Source organism: Orcinus orca, chromosome 18 (genome assembly GCF_937001465.1).
Source record: "Orcinus orca chromosome 18, mOrcOrc1.1, whole genome shotgun sequence".
Lineage (NCBI taxonomy): Eukaryota > Metazoa > Chordata > Mammalia > Artiodactyla > Delphinidae > Orcinus > Orcinus orca.
The window spans coordinates 21,623,240-21,643,691 of NC_064576.1; positions in this window are offsets into that span (position 1 = coordinate 21,623,240).

Sequence of the window (20,452 nt, forward strand, 5' to 3'; positions counted from 1 at the left end):
TATCAGAGTAGTTAACCAACCAAGAATCTGGATAATTAAACTTTCTCTGATTTGCAGGAAAAGCCAGGATGCAGACCCAGGCCTGTATGTCTGTAAAAACTGAGTCCTATACATACTAAATTCTTTCCCTAAGGGCTTCTTGGCAAAGCCACAGATGCAGATTCACACACTCATGGACATTTGTGTATGTCATACACATTCATATAGTCCCAATATTTGTTGAGATATTCCAGGAAACTTCATAGTAGAGGTAGGTCAGTTTACTTGGGGGAAAAATACTCAAACCAAAACAACAATAACAACAGGAGTAACAACAAAACAATTTGGGAAGAAGTACTCTACTATCTTATGTATTTTACTTTATTAAATGGAATCATTAATTTCTGTATATCAACTTTCTTGGAAACAGATCTATCAGGATTCCTAATGTTTAAAGAAAAGTAAAAGCAACAATAGCATTTTAGGTCTTTATTTACAAATTGTAGAAAGAAACTAAAAGCTGATGTGTCTCAACACATTGTCAACTAAAAATCAAACAAATTAAGATACAGAAAATGTAATGCATAATGCTTAATATTAAGCAATTAGTTATAACTTAAATTCTTTTTTATTTTACAGACAAGAAAATAAAAGATCATACTTCTAGATTCAAAACCAACTATGGAAGAATCTTGGCTAAAAACTTGCAAGGATTTGCTAAGTATAATTTTATACCTGATACAAGTATACACATAAGGCAGCGTTTTGTAACAATAATTAAATTGTTTGTAACGAGCCATATGCTATGGAGGTTGATAGTCTATAACTGAGTTACATATTTAGATTTTTATGTACAGGTTCTTCCTGTGACTCCAGTATTAGGTTATACATTTACAAAACTACAATTGGAAGTTGATCCGATAAACCCACAAACCTGTTTTTTCAGAGCATCCATAATTAACTTTCATCTCAAACTAATTACTTTGCATTGCATGTGATTATGGAAGTATATTTGAAATATTTTTCTTGTCTGGAACAAGTCATGAAGTAATTTGCAAAGAAATGGAAAACCCAACCGGTTCTCACAATTTTAGGTATCAAATGTCTACAACTGTCAAGATCCTTAGACACAAGCACGGATGTGCTTTATTAGGTTAGTGGAGGGCTAATAATGCTCGCTCAGGCAGGTTGACATGGTGGCTCAGGCAATGTGCGTCCTCCCGCTGAGTAAGGACCGTAAGACACTCTCACAGTGCCTGCAATATTTCAAAGATGGGAGAGAAGAATTTTTGAGATACCCTCCTCTGTTCACAAAACCAGCATGTAAGATAAGCCACTTAATTTACTCGTAAGAATATTAACATTCCAAGGATCTGAAAGGGTGAATGAAGCATGAAGCTTCCCCTGTCACTTTTCTAGAGTTAAATGAAGGTGAGGACAAAAATTTCCCTTCATTTTGATGGAGAAAAAAATACAACTGTTTTTCCTCCTTTTGTGCCTTTCCAATTTTCTGAATTTGACTGCTCCTGGAAGTTGTATGGGAGGAAAAATATCTTTTACTTCTACACTTCTAAGTTCACCCTTGGGCACCCTATAAGAAAAGCCATATTAACAAGTGAAAAGCACACAGATTTATTTAAAATAAGTGTTATGTGACACAGGAAACTTCATGAGGAAATGAGGACCTCCTAAGTAGTTAAACCTGATGGGTTTTAGGCTAGGTTTGATGAAGAGTGGCAAGTAGTGGGAAAATGCAATAGGACAAAAAGGGGTATGAGCTAAGTGTAGTAAAATGGGAGAAATGTAGCAAGGCCTGTTCATTCAGATTCCTGTTGCTATCCCTTTGGTCTTGGAGATAAGAAAGTTCTTGTCCTCTGGGTATAAAGCACCTCTCACATGATGGTCTTATGACCTTCTTCCTGAGAGTAGAGTGGGAGAAGGTCAGAGTCATCCTTGAACTTGCTTTTTTCCTCAAATTCCTTCAGCTTAAATATTCAATAAGCCAAGGTGTCATATATTGGGGGCAGCATGCTCTGAACCTCTTCAAGATCTAAATCTCTGAGGGACCATTTCAAACTCATTGTCTAATGAGTACCACATACACAAATCTAATTGTTTTGAAACAAAGTAAAGCAATATAAATGTTATAAAACAAGTAATAAAGATGGCTATATTGAATTCATACCATGCGTTCAGAACTGATGTAGATGATGAGAACAATGACTGTGAATTATACAACATTGCCTCAGCGTCTTACCACCAGAGAATTCTAGATTATGTTGCATGGATTTAGTTTTTATGTTTTCCTAGATTATCTTCTGCCATGATCTTAAAATTTTAAGAATGTCTGATCTTTTAAAATTTAAAACAGTTTCAGGTGTATAGCATAATAGTTCAACATCTGTATACACCACAGAATAATCACCACCACAAGTCTAGTTACCATCCATCACCACATAGTTGACCCTCTTCACCCACTTTGCCCACACCCCAACCCCCTAGCCCTCTGGTAACTGCTTATCTGTTTTCTGTACCGATGAATTTGTTTTTGTTTTATTTTGTTTGTCAGGAACATCAGATCTTATAAATTAATAATACTTAATGTCTCCTAGGGATCACTCTATACAATTTAGAAAAATTTTAAGTAGATTTTCCTTTTAAGTACAAATATGAAATAAATTATTAGCATTGTGGTCAAAATATCTTCCACATAAATATTTCATTGAGAAAGCCATGAATAAATACGTAAACACCTGTAAAAACACAGATTCTGAAAGTGCTTCATTTTTTTGTGCATTATATAAATTTTTCTCTTGATAATATGATCTAATAGGTTGTAATTATTCAACTAAGATTTATTTTGTTGCTACTAGTCTATGTAGAACATTTCATATCTTACAATTCAAAATGTTTTTTTCTTAGTAAAGAATTAATATTTCTACATATTTTGGCTTATAATAAGAAAGTTCAGAATTCTTATTTAAGTTGCCTGTCTAAAAAATGGAAACTTTTAAAAAATCATTTTTGAATTTAAAGATGGAAAGGCAGAAGTGTCTAGTGAAAAGTGCACATGCGTTAGAGTGAGACTAACACCAATCTGAACACTAAGTAGTAAGACTGTGACACTGGAAAGGTCATCTCTGTAAGCCTCAGTTCCAACTGAGGCAGTGAAATTACATTAAACTGATCCTTCATGAAAAAATAGTATGAACACTAAATGCAAATCATATAGCATTATAAAATAAAACAGCTAAATCATACTTGATAAATGAACTACTAAGTAACCATTTAACTGATTGTCTTCGTTGCTGTAATTTTTAATTTATTGTTACATATTGTTTCATAATATCAAATTGACTTTTTGTAGAAAATGAATGCTAAATTAGAGCAGATAAAATAGAGTTTAAGACTGATAAAGTACAAAGTACACTAAAATCATTTATGTTGGTCATGCTGAAGGAAACCGAAGTAAACATTGCAAAGATAATGAACATTACAAGATTTTAAAGAAGAAAAATTATTTTCTATTACCATAGACTGAAAGTGTTTGTTCCTCCAAAATGTGTATGTTGAAACCTAATTCCCAATGTGATGGTATTTGGAGGTGGGGCCTTTGGGAGATGATTAGTCCAGGAGATGGAGCCCTGATGAATGGGATTTGTACCGTTACAAGAGATTCCAGAAAGCTCTTTTGCTGCTTCCTCCATATGAGGACAACAGTCTATAAACCAGGAAACTGGCTCTCATCTCATTCAGATGCTGAATCTGCTAGTGCCTTGATCTTGGATTCCCCAGTCTTCAGAACTGTGAGAAATAAATTTCAGTTGTTCATGAGCCACCTGGTCTATTGCATTCTGTTATAGCAGCAGAAAAAAACTAAGAATAGCCATCATTCTGGTCACGTTGATAGACAATTAGCCAGCTTCCACATTCTCTCCTTCTCAGGCATCAAAACCTTTAGAAATTTGAAATGAACAAAATCAAGATCAAACTAATTCTTCATACAAGTGTCCTGGAAGTTGGGCTTCTCAGGTTCTTGATAATGACAAATGTTCAGTTATCCTTTTCAATGAATTTAGCCTTGTAATATAGTTTCTTCTGAGTGTCACCAGATTTTCCTGTAATTGTTGTTTAGAACTCTTTCTTCCCAAAGATGCAGAGCCACTCTCCAGACATCTGTTCCTTGGTATTAGAGCCATTGTCTACCCAACAAAAGTGTACAAATGTGAACAAAGTTCAAAAGCCAATATATTTAAGTATTAGTCTCTCCTGTTTTGAAGTTGTCAGTTATCTAGGGACCATCCAAATAGTAAGAATGCCAGTGTATTTTCAGAATCCAATTAATTTCTGAAAATTTTATTGATATTTTTGATGAGACATTAATTTATAAAGAAGAATAAAAGTTTACTAATGTACAATGTTTATATCTTTCCAGTTATTGGCACGTGTTTGCTATTCCAGGAACATTTTTCCAGATATGAAAGCCCCAATGAAAGTGAATTAATAAAAGCCAATTTTAAGATAATTTGTCCTGCATGTCCAAAATTATATTAATCAAGTTGGGGCAGATTCTGAAGTCTTATTTTTACACCATTAAAGAACAGAGATCCCCAAGTGGATGGAATACTGGAGACTGACATATAAAGAAAACTGTTCTTTGGAAATGGTTGATAACAAATGACACATTCTAGTCCACCACACTGTAGTATGGCAGTAAATTGGTCCTATTAAAAATTAATTAGTTCAGTTGTTTATGTTGCATTCCTTACCATTTATTAGATGAGATTTAAGATTGATGGTGCTTAATTTCACAAATTTTAACTTATTTATGTTTTCTTAAAACTAAACCCAAGTCATTTAATATGTTAAGGGTCAAGATATGAGCACTTTGCAGCTCACAGCCCTTACATGCAAGCTGTACTGTATCTCAAATACTGTAGCCTCTTCTAGTCAAACAAATCTGAGGGAAAGAATGTTGGCTTTCATAAACTTTGGAAGAATATCTTTTTGATATGTATCAGTATTATCTGATATTAAATTTTAAAAATTGTGGTATGTGTGCATAATTTTCAACATATTTAACATTTGTATAAATAATCTTGGAGACAAAAAAATGTAGATTTACTCTTTAAATTCTGCTATAGAACATAATGGTTTCTCTAAAAATGCCTCAAATGTAACTTTTCTATATAACTGTCATTCAGCATTTAGAACTTTGAAATTAAACATGGGTATAGCCTAGGTCACCTCACCATAATTGCATTCTCTTGTCTTTAGGACCAATAAGCAATTTTGGGTTTTTTTTCCTGTTTTGTTTTGTTTGAGAAATGAAAAAAAACTGAAATCTTAAAACTAAAGGTCAAAGAAAAGCTCCCCTCAAGTGTGTGGAAGCATGTGGTGCTTCCTAGTATGGAAGGGGAAGGGAAGGGAGTATGGAGATTGTTATAGCTGCTTCCAGCTGTCTGCAGCATTCCCTGACTTGAAAGCTGAAGTCTTGCAAGCATTTCAGAATAGAATGCATTTCTTTTTCAAGTCAGCAGTTCATAACAAATATCCATCTATAGCCTTTAGGCTGCATCTAAATTATTGACGAGTCTACTAACGTGCTGATCAAGCAGAGCTTTTCTGTTCCCTGACTTCTAGTATGCAAATGCTCAACTGCTCCTTCTTGAGAGTAAACACTTTTTTAAATTGCCTTTGATATTTCATCAATAGACAATTAAAGAAGAAAAAGACAGAAAAAAAGGAAATTACTTCTCAAAATCTCTGTGGGATGAATCACATAGCCAGATCAATTTATTTATTTATTTATTTTTCCCAAACAAAAGACAGAGCTGGGAGTTACAGATTTCCTTTCTGAGTGTAAAACTGTAGAAAGAATCATTTGGAAATAGCAATAAAATTATATACTTTTAAATGATGAGATGGAAGTTTTAGAGATAAACTGGGTAACAGCTTATTTCAGGTACTCATAATAATTAATATTTTCTCAAATATATTGTCTTAGTAAGGCAAAATCACATGTTAATCCAGTGCTCTAGATTCAGCATTAGTATTATTTGGGTATGCAGCCAATTAGCCACTACTGTATGACCAAGTAACTACAGGCCTAATAATATCTGACAAGTTTTTAAAGATACAGCATGCCAAAAAGGTTTGGAAGATAGAATCGCCCCTATTCTCTAGTTATGGGATGTCAGTCAAGAAGAAGATGGGAAGAGGAGAAATCATTGCATTAGTATTTCTGTTGCATTTTCTCTACTTCAAGGTTTATCAAAGTTGGCATTAGAGACTTTTGAGCCTCCTAACTCTTGGTTGTGGTGGGCTGTCTTATGCTTTATAATGTGTTCCACATCATCCTTAGCTTCAACTCTCTGAAGGCCAGTAGCAACCCTCCCCAGGTGGTCACAACCAAAAATGTCTCAAATAGTTTCAGACATTGCCAGATGTCCCCTGGGCAGGGTTGGGGGAATCAAAATTGCCCCGGGGTGAGACTCATTGCTTTAGTGAGTGGAAACCTAATTGCCAGTACTAGGTGAAAGTAGAAAACAACAGTTGAATGTCCCTAAATTACAGAACATACTGATTCTGTAATCCATTAACTCACAGACTGTAAAATAAAATTATTTTTAGAGTCTGAGTATGAAATATAAATAATCAAATTATAATCAATCACAGGACTTTGCGCCAACTCTCAATTAAACAGGAACCATATATACAGATGAAATATATAAATGATCTCCACATTTTATTTTTGTTATTTGCCATCAATTACTGCCAAATGATTTGAATTGGAGCTCCCTTATCTTCATTATTCATTTTCTTACTGAAGTGCTTATGGAAGTGCCTGAAAGACTCAGTAGGAAAAGCCAGGATAATCCTTGGAGTAGATTCTTTAGTCAATGAATGGTGGGCAGTTGCTTATGGTTTGAAATTTTCCATGAATTTTATTACACTTCTTATTGAGCAAATATAATTGACAACCTAAGAGGTAGCTGGTTAGGTTGCTTAATTAACACAGGGCTAAGTCACATATTGATTGATAATTAAAAATTTTTTTTCTCCAATTTACTCATTTGTAAAAGATAATTAAATCTCTAAATATCTCTAAAAATAGTATTTTTAACATTTATTTTATGAACTCAAAGAGAACTATGGTAGGGCTTCAAGAAATTTAAAGTTACTTATAAGTTGGTATACTGTATAAACTTTCTATGGGTTTAGGCAGAAACGTCTTATATGTGGTGAAGATACAAGATGGAAAAAGTTACTTTTGTTAGATTCTCAGAGCAATACGTAATGCCCCAAATTCAGAAACTCTGACAGGACTGCTGATTTCGTTTTTATGCAAGATCAAGATATGGCTATGTAGGAGAGTGGGGCAGAAAGATTTTATTCTGTTATTTGGTTTTATGTGATTTAAAATACTATAATTACAAAAAGAAAAAATGAAGTTAATAGTTTGGATGTTTTCAACTTGTCTTAGGCATTCAGCCACGAGATTAATTGAAGACTTTTTATTTGAGTGTCCTTTAAACACAGCTTCTTACATGATTTTGCCTCAATGTCTAAAAAGTAATACATTAACAAGCACATTAAAATGTTGTATACCCTTCTATCATTCCTGCAAGATTTGTATTTAATTCCATCTCGATATTTTATGGCCTGTAGGGTATTTGAGGTCCTTGTTGCAAAGTCCCGCTCTTTTCACTGATGTAAACGTCACTTGCAAACCTTTCTCTAACTTTTCCAATGAGATATTATTTTTCACAGGTTTAGAAATTCAGGTCTCCTTGATTGCTACAGTTAGTAATTTATTTACCTGAAATAGGCAGTCACTCACATGTTGCTTACTTTTTCACTCTTTCCTTTTAACACTATGACAATACTTAATGCTCATCATTTACGTCTAATATTTTGTTCACATTCTTCTTTTCTCTAACATAATAAAACTGTCAGAAGTACCTGCCATCATATGTGTCTCCAACCAACTTTTATAATCTTATCTCCAGCTATTTCCAATCACCCTGTCCTTGAATAGGTATATGTTTTAATTTTCCTGAGTTTTTCACATACTGTGTCTTCTGGCAACTATAATCTCTTTCTCAGGGATGATATTAAATACCACCTTCTCTACACAGAGTGAGTTACTCTTTCCTAATAGCCCCACAGCCTCAACATCGTGCTTCTATTATATAACTCAATGAGGGGATCTTCTTACTAACTTTTCTAAAGTAGATACCATACCGAAATCATTTCTCCATGCTTAATCTGCAAAACACAATCCGGCACATACAGAGTCCTCATTAAATTTTAAATCAATGCCAGAATGAATAAATAACTATGGAAGTGGCTGCTAAAGTCACACAGAGGATATTTTCTGGGTGTTTAACTTACTCCTAAAAAGTAATAAAGAATCATTGTGATTAATGATATGAGTTAAACTATCTTACCTGGGTGATTTGGGAGGTAGCTGTCAAGAAACTGAAGTCTGACTTAGTAAAGAGAGCAAGGCAGAAAAATCACACAAAAATCCAGGCAAAATATGAAAAATCGAATTAGTTCAATGACAGTAGCAATAAAAAAAGGGAATAGAAAATAGTGTGGACTTTTATTCCCATAATCTAGAAAGAGTGTAGTGTACATAAGAGTTAATTAATATATCCAGTTATTGAAAATGGTGATTAGTCACAATTTTATATATATATATATATATACCCATTTATAGTTTAATAAAAGCTAAGTCAAGTACTAAATTAAATGGGTTACATACTTCATCTCACTTACTCTCTAAGCAATTTTATGTAGCAGGCATCACTAATCTTATTTTATAAATAAATAAACTAATATTTATAGGTGAAAAGCTAATCAATGTTAGAACTGAAGTTTAAAAGCAAATCTATCTCTTCATCTGAAATGCCTCTCGTGAGATATTTAGTAAGTTTAAAAAAAAGGAAATTAGACTTTGAGTAGACATGAATAATGTTCAGAAAACAGATAATTTACTGATTTCTTAATCATCTGTTGCTATAAAATATCTCCTCTAAATCATCATTTCTTCTCTCACCCAGATCACATTTTTATACTCTAGTATTTCTGATGACTCTTGAACTTGCTATTTTCACTTTATTGGGAAACTGTAGTTCATTTAGAGTAATATTTCTCTAGGCCTGATGAGTGAGCAAAGCACTAAACTTTAAGTGATAATGGTGGTGATTCACAGATGTTTGGAATTCAGGGAGCATATAAAATATATTGTACGAAAATTAGAAACAAGATGAAATACACAAAGGAAAATGCCCATATAAAGTATGATAATAATACAAATTAAGATAATGTAAGTGAAAAACCACTAACTATATATATAATAATGAATATTAATAGTCTGTGGCTACTATCAATTATAAGCCAATAATAGGGTGAATATATATCCCAGTTACTTGAAGACAGTCCCTTTTTATGCCTGTTGTACTGGTGTTTTGTTCAGCTGAAACTTTGTACAAAATTTTTCAGTTTTTAATGAGGTGTTATTATTAAGTTGCATTAATATAATCCACCTGGATTTGAGAACCTCCCCTTTAAAGACAGTTTTCATGATGCTAACTATTAAGAGAAAGCTTCTTAGATGAGTTCAGTTAAAAAGCATTAACTCATTCTGGTCTATAATGTGAGTGGGAGCAGGTTTTAAATATAGCTGCCTCTACCCATCACTTGATGTATCAGCCCGTTATGCATGGACCCACACTGCAGTCTGTGAGTTGCATGAAGTTATCAGGCCACAGTAAATGGTTAGCTGGGAAACAGGATAAAGTATAGATTTGCTGTATATAAAATGTGTGTGGGAAATAGAAACTGAGTAGTTTAGTTGTTGAGTATACAGGGGGAAGTCTCAATGTCTTGTTATATGGTGATTTAATCATTTATTATATGGTGTTAATCTATATCCATTTTTATAGTAACTTTTTAAATTTTGTAATAAAATATTTTTGACAGCACAGCAATAAACTGAAAAAGAAATGAAAGGGGATAGCATGTTTAATAAAAAAACTGCCATTCGAATTTCTATTTCTGAAAGTTGATGCCATGTAGCCTACATCATACAGATATCAGAATATCACAGACCACATGAAAAACAGACATCTGCTGAAGTTGCTTCAACATTTACCTCACAATTTATCACTTATAGTAAAAAGGCTGTGCAGAGCACAATAGTTTAACATGTGAACTTAAACAAAGTGCATTTATATATCACCATGTGAAGCATGGTTTTTCATGTAGATCAAATGATCTCATTTATTTTCAATTTGCAATTAAAAGATTTATTTATGTGTGTGTGTGTGTGTGTGTGTGTGTGTGTGTGTGTGTGCAGGTATTAAAAAAATAGATGTTAATGTGCTAGCTGTGTTACCAGAAGAACACTTCAAAGAGTTAAATTATACAAGGTTTACATCAATGTCATCAGAATATTCAAATGGAAAATCAGAGTTGTTTTTTTTTTCCTGATGAGGATTTCACTTTTCTCATCTAATTCACGGAGTGAAAATAAAGCTTTCAAAAGTTCACTCTATTGTAAATACAATCTCATAATATTATCAGTGCCATTGTAAATATAGCTAAAAGTCCAACATGGAAAATACAATTATTTGCTTTGAGGTTGATAAGGCAAATATGAGTTTTAGAAGACCACGTTATTTTTCTAAAAACAGTATTCTTACTAAACGCATGATGGGACAAATGTATACTTGGAATTTGTTTCGGTATATACACGAAATTGTTCTCAAACAAGATGCACAATCTTACCAGTTTAACAGAAGCAGAAATTGCCTGAAAAGTATAGATAATTTTATATGTAAACAGAATAAGTGAATCACAAAACTTTTTAATAATTTTGAATATTTAAAAGTACTTCGGCTGGTATTCTTTTTTGCCTTGTCACTGGTAATCCACTAAATTTTAGAACTGAGCTTTTGAAGAACTACACTGCAAATTAACTTTAGAGTAGTAAAGAATTTTAAGACAATTCTCCATTGGTCTCGTGCATTTTGCTAAGGAGAGACTGATTGCCATTTGTTCCAGAGGTTCTATTCAAGAATATTTTTATAGCAAATAGCATTGCAAGATAGAGATAGTGTCTTCCTCTAAGCAGAGGGAAGGCTTGTATACTGCCCGTTATAAAAGGTTCAGCTTCGATAAGCTCAAGCTTCATCTCTTGTAATTCAGCCCACTGTAAACGGCTGTCATCTGTTCTTTTTATGCTGTCTTGTGGGAATTGGGATTTGGAAATCAGTTGAAAAGATGGTGCTCTGGCTACTGGTCTTGCTGTAAGCTGACATATTTGCACATTTTAATAGGAAGACAGATTTGAGAACAACCTTCATTAGAATGTATTCTGAGTTACCAGTCATCTCAGTTAAAGATATTACGTCAATAGAGAAAACTCAGTTAAAGAGAAAAGTACCTTCAATTCAGTTAAGCATATATAAAAATTTAAATAAGACTGCAAGATATTTGTTAAAAAAAACCTTAAAATAATACGAACATATATTTTAAATTCTCAAAAAATAAGAGTAACACATATTAGACATTTAAGGCTGAAATTGATTAAAATACTTGAATATGTATCAAAACTGTCTACTCTGGTTATGTTATATATTAATCTGCAAATGATCAACATAAAAACTATAACTGCTAATATAGATAGATATCTGTATATAGATATACATATATATATGTATATAGATATGCATATTATGTGTCATAGAATACTTTTATGTATGCCCCAAAGAGACACACTGGAACACATACAGAAGAGCATAAAGCAGGTCACCACATCTTATCCTGCAATTTATCCTTTTATTTATAGCAAGAGTATGTGATGGCCATGGTGAAGATGATGACATAGTCATAAGTTAAATATATCTAGAATATGTCCAAAGTGTTATGTGATCAGACTTAGGTGCAATTAAATTTAAAAAGTACTGGTAATATTTTTATAAAGTATTTTTAAGTCAACAGCTGATTGCATTTGGGTCTTCTCAGTTACACTGTATAAATGAGTCTAAAATCGTCAGATAAATCACACCAAATAATTTTAGTAAATCATCAGTTATGCTTCATACAAAATTTCAGAGTTGATTTTTTTAAACTATGATTTTTAGTTGACTTGTGCTTGAATATTATCCACTATCTGAATCTTTAGATGTGTTGAATAATTGATATGCTCTCATATATGATATTATTTGAATAACATACAAACAGGTCCTATGCTAAATTACAAATTTATGTCAATCTCCATTTCTCTATATGTAGATCATATTGACAGCTTAATATTTAACAGTCAAATTGTTTTATCAATGATATCAAAAGAAGTCACACTTTTTAACACACTGTTATCTAAATCAAAAAATAACCATCGTTTTACACAAAGATAAAAAGTTATTGATAAGTTACCAACTATAGTTTCATTGATAATGTTTTTTAAAAAAAGGATCAAATTAATTTCTGAGAAAAATGCAATCACAATTCCAATTTCCACTAACTAAGGACATTTAAATCTAAAACTGTGTTTATTTAACACATTAAACCAAAACTTAAAGAAAAGCAAAGGAATTTTTAATCTGATGAAATAAGTAGGATTACAAAAAGCATTATCCATTATAATAAATCATGTTTCCTAGAGTCAACTTTGTTCCTATTGTCTCAGAATGACAAGTCAGTTAATCATACACAGCTACAAACTGCTGTCAGCTGTCAACTTTCATACTGAATATCTTCAACATTCCTATTAAATATTTCATTTAATATTTAATAATTTAATATTAATATTTTATATTACTTTCAATAGATATTAAACAATACAGACAAGTATATTTTTAGAAATTTAATTATAAATTACCCATTTGGAATTTGGAATTTCAAAACCAATAAGAAAAATTGGTTTTAAAATCTAACTGCAGTTCACCAAAGGATATAAAGTGAAATAGTTATACATGATCTCCAGCAAAAATATATCACAATATTATTTTCAGTGTCAGAAGCAATTTTCCATATCTGGTGGAGAAAAACAGAGGTACACTGTTCTATGCATTTTGAATTACTCATTTTTGTGTGACTAGAGTACATGGCCCAGGATATAAAGAGGAAACTAGAGTATTTAATTTTTTAAAAGACTGATTTGAAGTAAAGTGTATTATGTAATTGAGGGCATGCATTTGGAGATGTAAAATTTGAAATCACTTTTTATAAACATTTTTTGTGAATGTAAATTCTAAAACAAGATTCATGGTGTGTGATTTTAAAAAAGACTACAGACTGTTTATAATACTTGTACTTGCTAAAGGCATAAACCACTCCTGACAAATGTAACCATACGTAGATGTTATTCCACTTAGCCTAATGATATCCAGAGAAACCAAGGTACAGACTACATGAACTTTTAGCTCCTTGAAGCATGGATTTTCAAAAAAGAGAATATTTTAAAGTAACAGGAAATAAAGTTAAATAGGTAATTGCATTAAAAGTAAATTGGATGATTTAATGTTATAATTTACTGTACAGGTAAAACTATGATGAACATGAGGTAAATAATAAAATCCATGTGCCTACTTATAGTAGATTCAGACTATTGGCCAATAGGGAGAGAGTTAAAGGTAGAAATATTCAATGGTTTGTTTTCAATGCTGGATAATTATGATTTTTTTCTTATCTAAGAAAGTCTCTGTAGGTACCTATAGTATACAGTAGGAAATGCCATGGTCGATCAAAAATAATATAATCCATTAAAAATTATATGCTAAGAAAATATTTTAAATGAGTCTATATATAAAAAAGTGCATTCATGGTTGCAGTGAACTGAGGATTCCTCAATGTATCAGTTACAACCAACAAATAATGTAGCTCCAAGTGGTGAAAAAGATGGACAAAGATGAGGATGTTACTTGACTTGTATAAAATATTTTTATTAGTATATAATAAATATAATAATAGCTTTCAAGATAGAGCCTGATACCAGCCAGTGGCATAGAAAGTTGAGCAGGTATTGGAACTTTTTGAGAAGGACCAGGCAATCCTGCCATGTGTGTGTATACATTTTTCTGATCCTCTCCTTAAAAAAAGCTGGAGCCATTTACCAGGTTAATGTGCATTAGGCAAAAGAAAATACCCAGAAAATTTGAGGACTACTGGATATGTTATCTGAATAGACATTAATAAGAGGAAATCTAGAAAATATTATTGTCCCCAATTAGAGAGAGGAATTATGAAGGCTAGATACAAAATAGTGTTCTATTTCATGTACATCTCACACTGTGTCTGAAAGGTGTTTGGAGATCAATTCAAGTACAGCTTCCCCCCTTAGTGTGTATCTAGGGTTGATATGCTCAGTAGTTGCCCACCCTCTCTTATGGTCTCCTGACCTGTGGACTAAAAGCCATTATGAAGGGAACTTCCTAGTGGGTAATTTCTGCTCCCTAGTCAATATCGCAAATCAGAAGCAGTATGGTACCGTGGCAGGTATTGCAATAATGAGCGACAACATCAAAGACTTAAAAGATGCTGAGGTGTTAGTCCCCATTACATCTTCTCTCTATTAATGTATTACTATTCAAAAAACAGAATCAGTCATGTTATAAAACAAATCATACATTCACTCTACTTTTCTAGGGTACAGAGCAAGTGAGAGCTCTGCAGCAGCTCCAGGATACAGGCATTCTTCTCTGTGATCTAGAGATGTCAGAGGTATCTGTGATGGATGAATGTGCTGTGTGGTGTATCTGTGAAGCCTCAGTAGGAGAACTGCTATGTAGATCCTTAAGTTATAAACGCATGTCCATGCCTTCTGGAGCAGAGAATTGTTCTCAGTTTGAAAATGAAGTCCCTGGCATAATACCAGTCTTTGGAAGAGAATAACACTGGCCTGTGGACACCAAGTGACTGTGCAATCAAACCTTCCCATCATGAGCCGATTAACATAAAACCCACTGAATCATAGGCTATCCAGGTGCAGCAGTAATCCACTGTATGATGGAAATGTCAAAAAGAGGATCGGGCACAATCAGTTCCAAAAAGCACAAATAAATTACATGAACATTTGGCACTGATTCCTTGACAAATATTCCTGTTGGACAAATACCTCTCTTTCAGACATATGGATTATGTGGAAATTACCTTTAACCGCATAATCAGGAAGAAAATGTCAAACCTGGTTCACAGAAGGGGCTGAGCAATATGTTGTTGATGCTAGCTGTAAATATGCTGCCACCATGTTATGATGGCACCTGTGCCACCCTGTGTCCCTTGAGCACTGTTCTCCAATTGTAATAGATATGCCAAATCAAATTGACATATAGGGCCAGATTCAGGAGACAAAAGTTGTAAGTAGGATTAGCATATCTCCAGATCACTCCCTGAGACCCATTTGCAGAATATATGCATCCCATCTCACAGCCTTAGGAGCTCATATCAGAAGTTCTGTTCTTCGAGGAAAGAACACTTCTATGGAGAAATAGTAAAGGTTCCACTAAACTGGAAGAAGCAACCACTGCCTCACCACTTCGGTCTTCCGCCTGTAGACAAGTAGGTAAATGTAAGAGTTACTACAATGATGGCAAAAGTAATCCTGATTTCAATGGCATTCTAGAGTTGTTTCTATACAATAAGAGCATTTATTTATTTGTGGCATGCCTCAAATGAAGGACATTCACTGGAGCATTTTGATATTTCCATGACAAATGGTAATTGTGAACAGAAATTGCAACCCCTCAGACCTGACACAGATAGGGAAACTAAGGTTTAAGACATCTTGGGGATGACTTGTACACTGTTGGTGGGAATGTATGTAAAACAGTATAGAAGTTCCTTAAAAAACTAAAAATAGAACTACCATATGATCCAGCACTTCCACTCCTGGGTATATATCCAGAAAAAAACTAACTGAAAAAGAACCATGCACCCGAATGTTCACAGCAGCACTATTTACAATAGCCAAGACATGGAAGCAACCTGAGTGTAAGTGTCCATCAACTCACAATTGGTTTAAGAAGATGTGTATATATATACATACATATATATGTGTATATATATATATATACACGCATACATATATATATAAAGGAATATTACTCCGCCATAAAAAAGAATGAAATATTGCTATTTGCAGCAACAGGAATGGACCTAGAGAATATAGTACTAAGTCAAGTAAGTCAGAGAAAGATGAATGTTATATGATATCGTTTATTTGTGGAATCTAAAAAATAATACAAATGAATCTATATACAAAACAGAAACAAACCCACAGATATAGAAAACAAATTTATGGTTACCAAAGGGGAAAGGGAGGGAAGGGTAGGATAAATTAGGAGTATGGAATTAACAAACATAAACTACTATACATAAAACTGATAAGCACAGGAAACTATATTCAATATGTTGTAATAACCTATAATGGAAAATAATCTGAAAAAAATATATATGTATAGCTGAATCACTTTGCTGTATACCTGAAACTAACACAATATTGTAAATCAGCTAATCTTCAATTTAAAAAAGTATTTTGGGGATGAAGGTCTGGGTCACCCAATAAGGCAAGCAACCTGGACCACCTAAAGAGCAGGCTGAGGAAAGGGAGGCTTAATGACCAGTAAATACTTGAGATGATTGCTCTCAGTCAAGGCCTCAGAATAAGCTGCAGCCAGCAGAGGTCTTTAGCTTGTTCCATTTGGTCTTTTTAGAGATTTGGAAAGCTACCACCTTGACTAGGACCTTGTGATGAATGAAGAATTTAATGACTAAGTGGATGGAAGTGATACAAGGGTGGGGTCTCCCTTCTCAAGGGCATCACTTCAAATTTTCTCTATCCTAAGTATTACTCCTGATGAGTCAGTTTGGTGCATACATCAGCCAGCTCTTTACAGGTGCAAACTGACAACACCTCACCTCAGTTTTTCTCCCAGGCTAACCTAACACAAAAATGTGGCCACCTCGATAAACCTACTTGGCACTTGCACTTGGGGAACTTGGAAGCGAGGGCAACTTCATGTGCAATGTGTTGTCCTAGTTGAGGGAAAGATGAAAGTGAAGAAAAAAGTTGATGAAAAAATGCTTCACTCTTTCCTTCCCCAGGTGAACAGTACCCTGGCACATTTCTTAAGGCATCTCAAAGGTTCTGTGTGATTGAGCTCCAGGCACCTGAAGCAGCAGTCAGTTGGACAAAGCACCCTGGTATGCTGTATCCTTTTACACTCTGTCCCCAAGAACCACTTTCTGCCTGCTTCTTAAAATCACATTTCCAAGTAAGCCACTTGTACACAAGACTTTTTCTCAGGTTCTGGTTCAAGGCATCCTAGACTAATTATTCTGACAGGGAAAATCCCTGAGACATAAAATACAAAGAGGCCAAGGAGCAAAAAATATTAGAAGAAAAATCACTTTTTAATGACATGGCAACAGACTTTTCTACTGAGATATTTGGTCAATATTATATTTATTAACTAATAAACTGAACAAATATTTATTTATCAACTAGCACATGCTAACTGCAGTTGCTGCTATGGTGAGTAGGACATGATTACTGGAATACGGCTTAAATATTTTTAAAAAGATATTAAAATTACAAATTTAATAATTACAATAAAAAGTCTGTAATGTAAAGTAGAGAAAGGGTGTATAGGAGTATACTAGTATTTTAGATGGTCACGCAATTAATGATAGTGGCTTAGACTATATTGTTGGCATTGAGAAACCCATTTATTTTGGGATCTTAATTACTATTTCTTCAATAGTGTCATCGATTTTCCATACTTTAGTTCATAGCACTCAGCTAAAATAATTAACTGATGGAAGTTTTTATTTTGTTTTATCTATTTTTCCAATACAATAGTCTTCTTTGAAAAGTAGCTAAATATTGAAAAAGAAACATGCTTCAGAAGCAGAAGATGAAAGTTTTCATTCCTTACAGCATTTACCTGCCATATTAAATGAAGTGAGTTAATTAATCTAATGGACCCTCTGTTCATTTCATAGCAAAGTGGGTGCTTTGATGCAAACTTTGAAGGGTAGTTTTGACTATTAAAATAAAGTATATAAAATGCATTGTTCATAGTAATTACTTAATAAACAATATCTGTGAATTGCTGGTTCATAGTAACTACTGAATAAACAATATGTATGAAAAGGCAGGTAAATGCTAATTTTGTGTTTTAGTTCATTGTTTTTTTATGGTAACAGAAGACAGAATATGTGAAAGTACATGTCATATTTGACATAATGTAGATATTTGAAAAAATATTAATATCCAGTTCCTTTTCAGACTATGAGAATTTATTCTTGAGCTACAACTCCCAACATTTCTATCTGCAAGCAAATCATGTTTCAGTCAAATTCCCATCCACCCAGCAATAAGCAAAATTATCAATGTGGAAAATTAAGAGCCCTCCATTTGGTGCCTGGAAAACTGTAATTTTCATCTGTTTTTTAGATATTTACTTCCGAGGCTGAGATTGGAATTTAAAAAGTGGTCTCTCATTTTACTGCTGGTGTGAGTAACATTTGGCATATTTTTGTCTTAATAGAACCTACTTAAGATCTTACCCTATCTCAGAAACCTAGGATTCATCATTTGTTTCAAAATAAATTTTTCAGTAGAAGGAGAAAGGTTAAAGCAGGTGTTTTTGTGTCCAGAGGTTGATGTGCCTCTTTAGCTCGTTTCATTTCTGCTGTAAAAGTACAGACGAGAGAAATAAAAACTTGCTGTCAACCACAAGATGTTGTATGTTTGTAGACATTTACCTCAAGCTGACAATGGTAAAAAGCACACCTTTTTGTGAAATGTAATTTATTCTTATCTCTAAATGTATATTGAAACCATAAAGAGAAAAGCTGCTCTGCAAACCCTTCTGGAATATTTTTGCTCTTAAAAACTGACCAAGAGCAACTATATATTTTGAAGTAGTATACTAAAATGTGATAGTTCCACAATCTGTAAGTAACAACTTTTATTTTTTAATTTATATTTACATAGTATTTGTCTTTTGGGCTACAATTATTATATTCACCATCTCATAATATTTAATGAATGGTGTTAGCTGTGTATTTAAGTGTGCACTAAAGACAATATTTTCTTATGAATATAGCTCCAATGTACACATACTACTTTGAAAATTTTCCCCTTATCTATTGTTATAATGGCAAAATATTTGGAGTAAATCTCAGCATGCTAACTAATTGATTTATTCATTTAATTTAATAAATTTTGGCAAAAACTATGTGACATAAACATCTATGATATTCATGTTGATGATAGCAAACACTATACTTGAGACATATAGACAGCCATTAATGGCATAATTTTAAGTTGAAAATAGAGCATATTCAAGGTAAATGGGATATTTAATTAAAATTATTTGGAGCAGAAGGTAAACATTACAGAAGGACAAAACAAATCAATGGGTGGTTTGTTAAATTTTACCTTTTGAAAAACATGATTTTTTAAAGAGCTTCTTGAAGTATTGAACATCTAAACATTCTAATACTACATTTAGAAATTGATGCTAGTTTTCTGCATACAGGTCTTTTGTCTCCTTAGGTATTTTATTCCTAGGTATTTTATTCTTTTTGTTGCAATGGTAAATAAGATGATACAAACAGATGGAGAGATATACCATGCTCTTGGACTGGAAGAATCAACATTGTGAAAATGACTGTACTACCCAGGTAATGTACAGATTTAATGTAATTCCTATCAAATTACCAATGGCATTTTTCACAGAACTAGAATAAAAAATTTCACAATCTGTATGGAAACACAAAAGACCCCAAATAGCCCAAGTAATCTTGAGAAAGAAAAACGGAGCTGGAGGAATCAGGCCCCTGGACTTCAGACTATACTACTAAGCTACAGTAATCAAGACAGTATGGTACTGGCACAAAAACAGAAATACAGATCAATGGAACAGGATAGAAAGCCCAGAGATAAACCCATGCAACTATGGTCACCTTATCTTTGATAAAGGAGGCAAGAGTATAAAATGGAGAAAAGACAGCCTCTTCAATAAGTGATGCTGGGAAAGTGGGACAGCAACATGTAAGAGAATGAAATTAGAACACTCCCTAACAACGTATACAAAAATAAACTCAAAGTGGATTAAAGACCGAAATGTAAGTCCAGAGACTATAAAACTCTTAGAGGAAAACACAGGCAGAACACTCTATGACATAAATCACAGCAAGATCCTTTTTGACCCACCTCCTAGAGAAATGGAAATAAAAAAAAAATAAACAAGTGGGACCTAATGAAACTTAAAACTGTTGCACAGCAAAGGAAACCATAAACAAGACAAAAAGACAACCCTCAGAATGGGAGAAAATATTTGCAAATGAAGCAACTGACAAAGGATTAACCCCCAAAACTTTAAAGCAGCTCATGCAACTCAATATCAAAACAAACAACCCAATCCAAAAATGGGCAGAAGATCTAAAT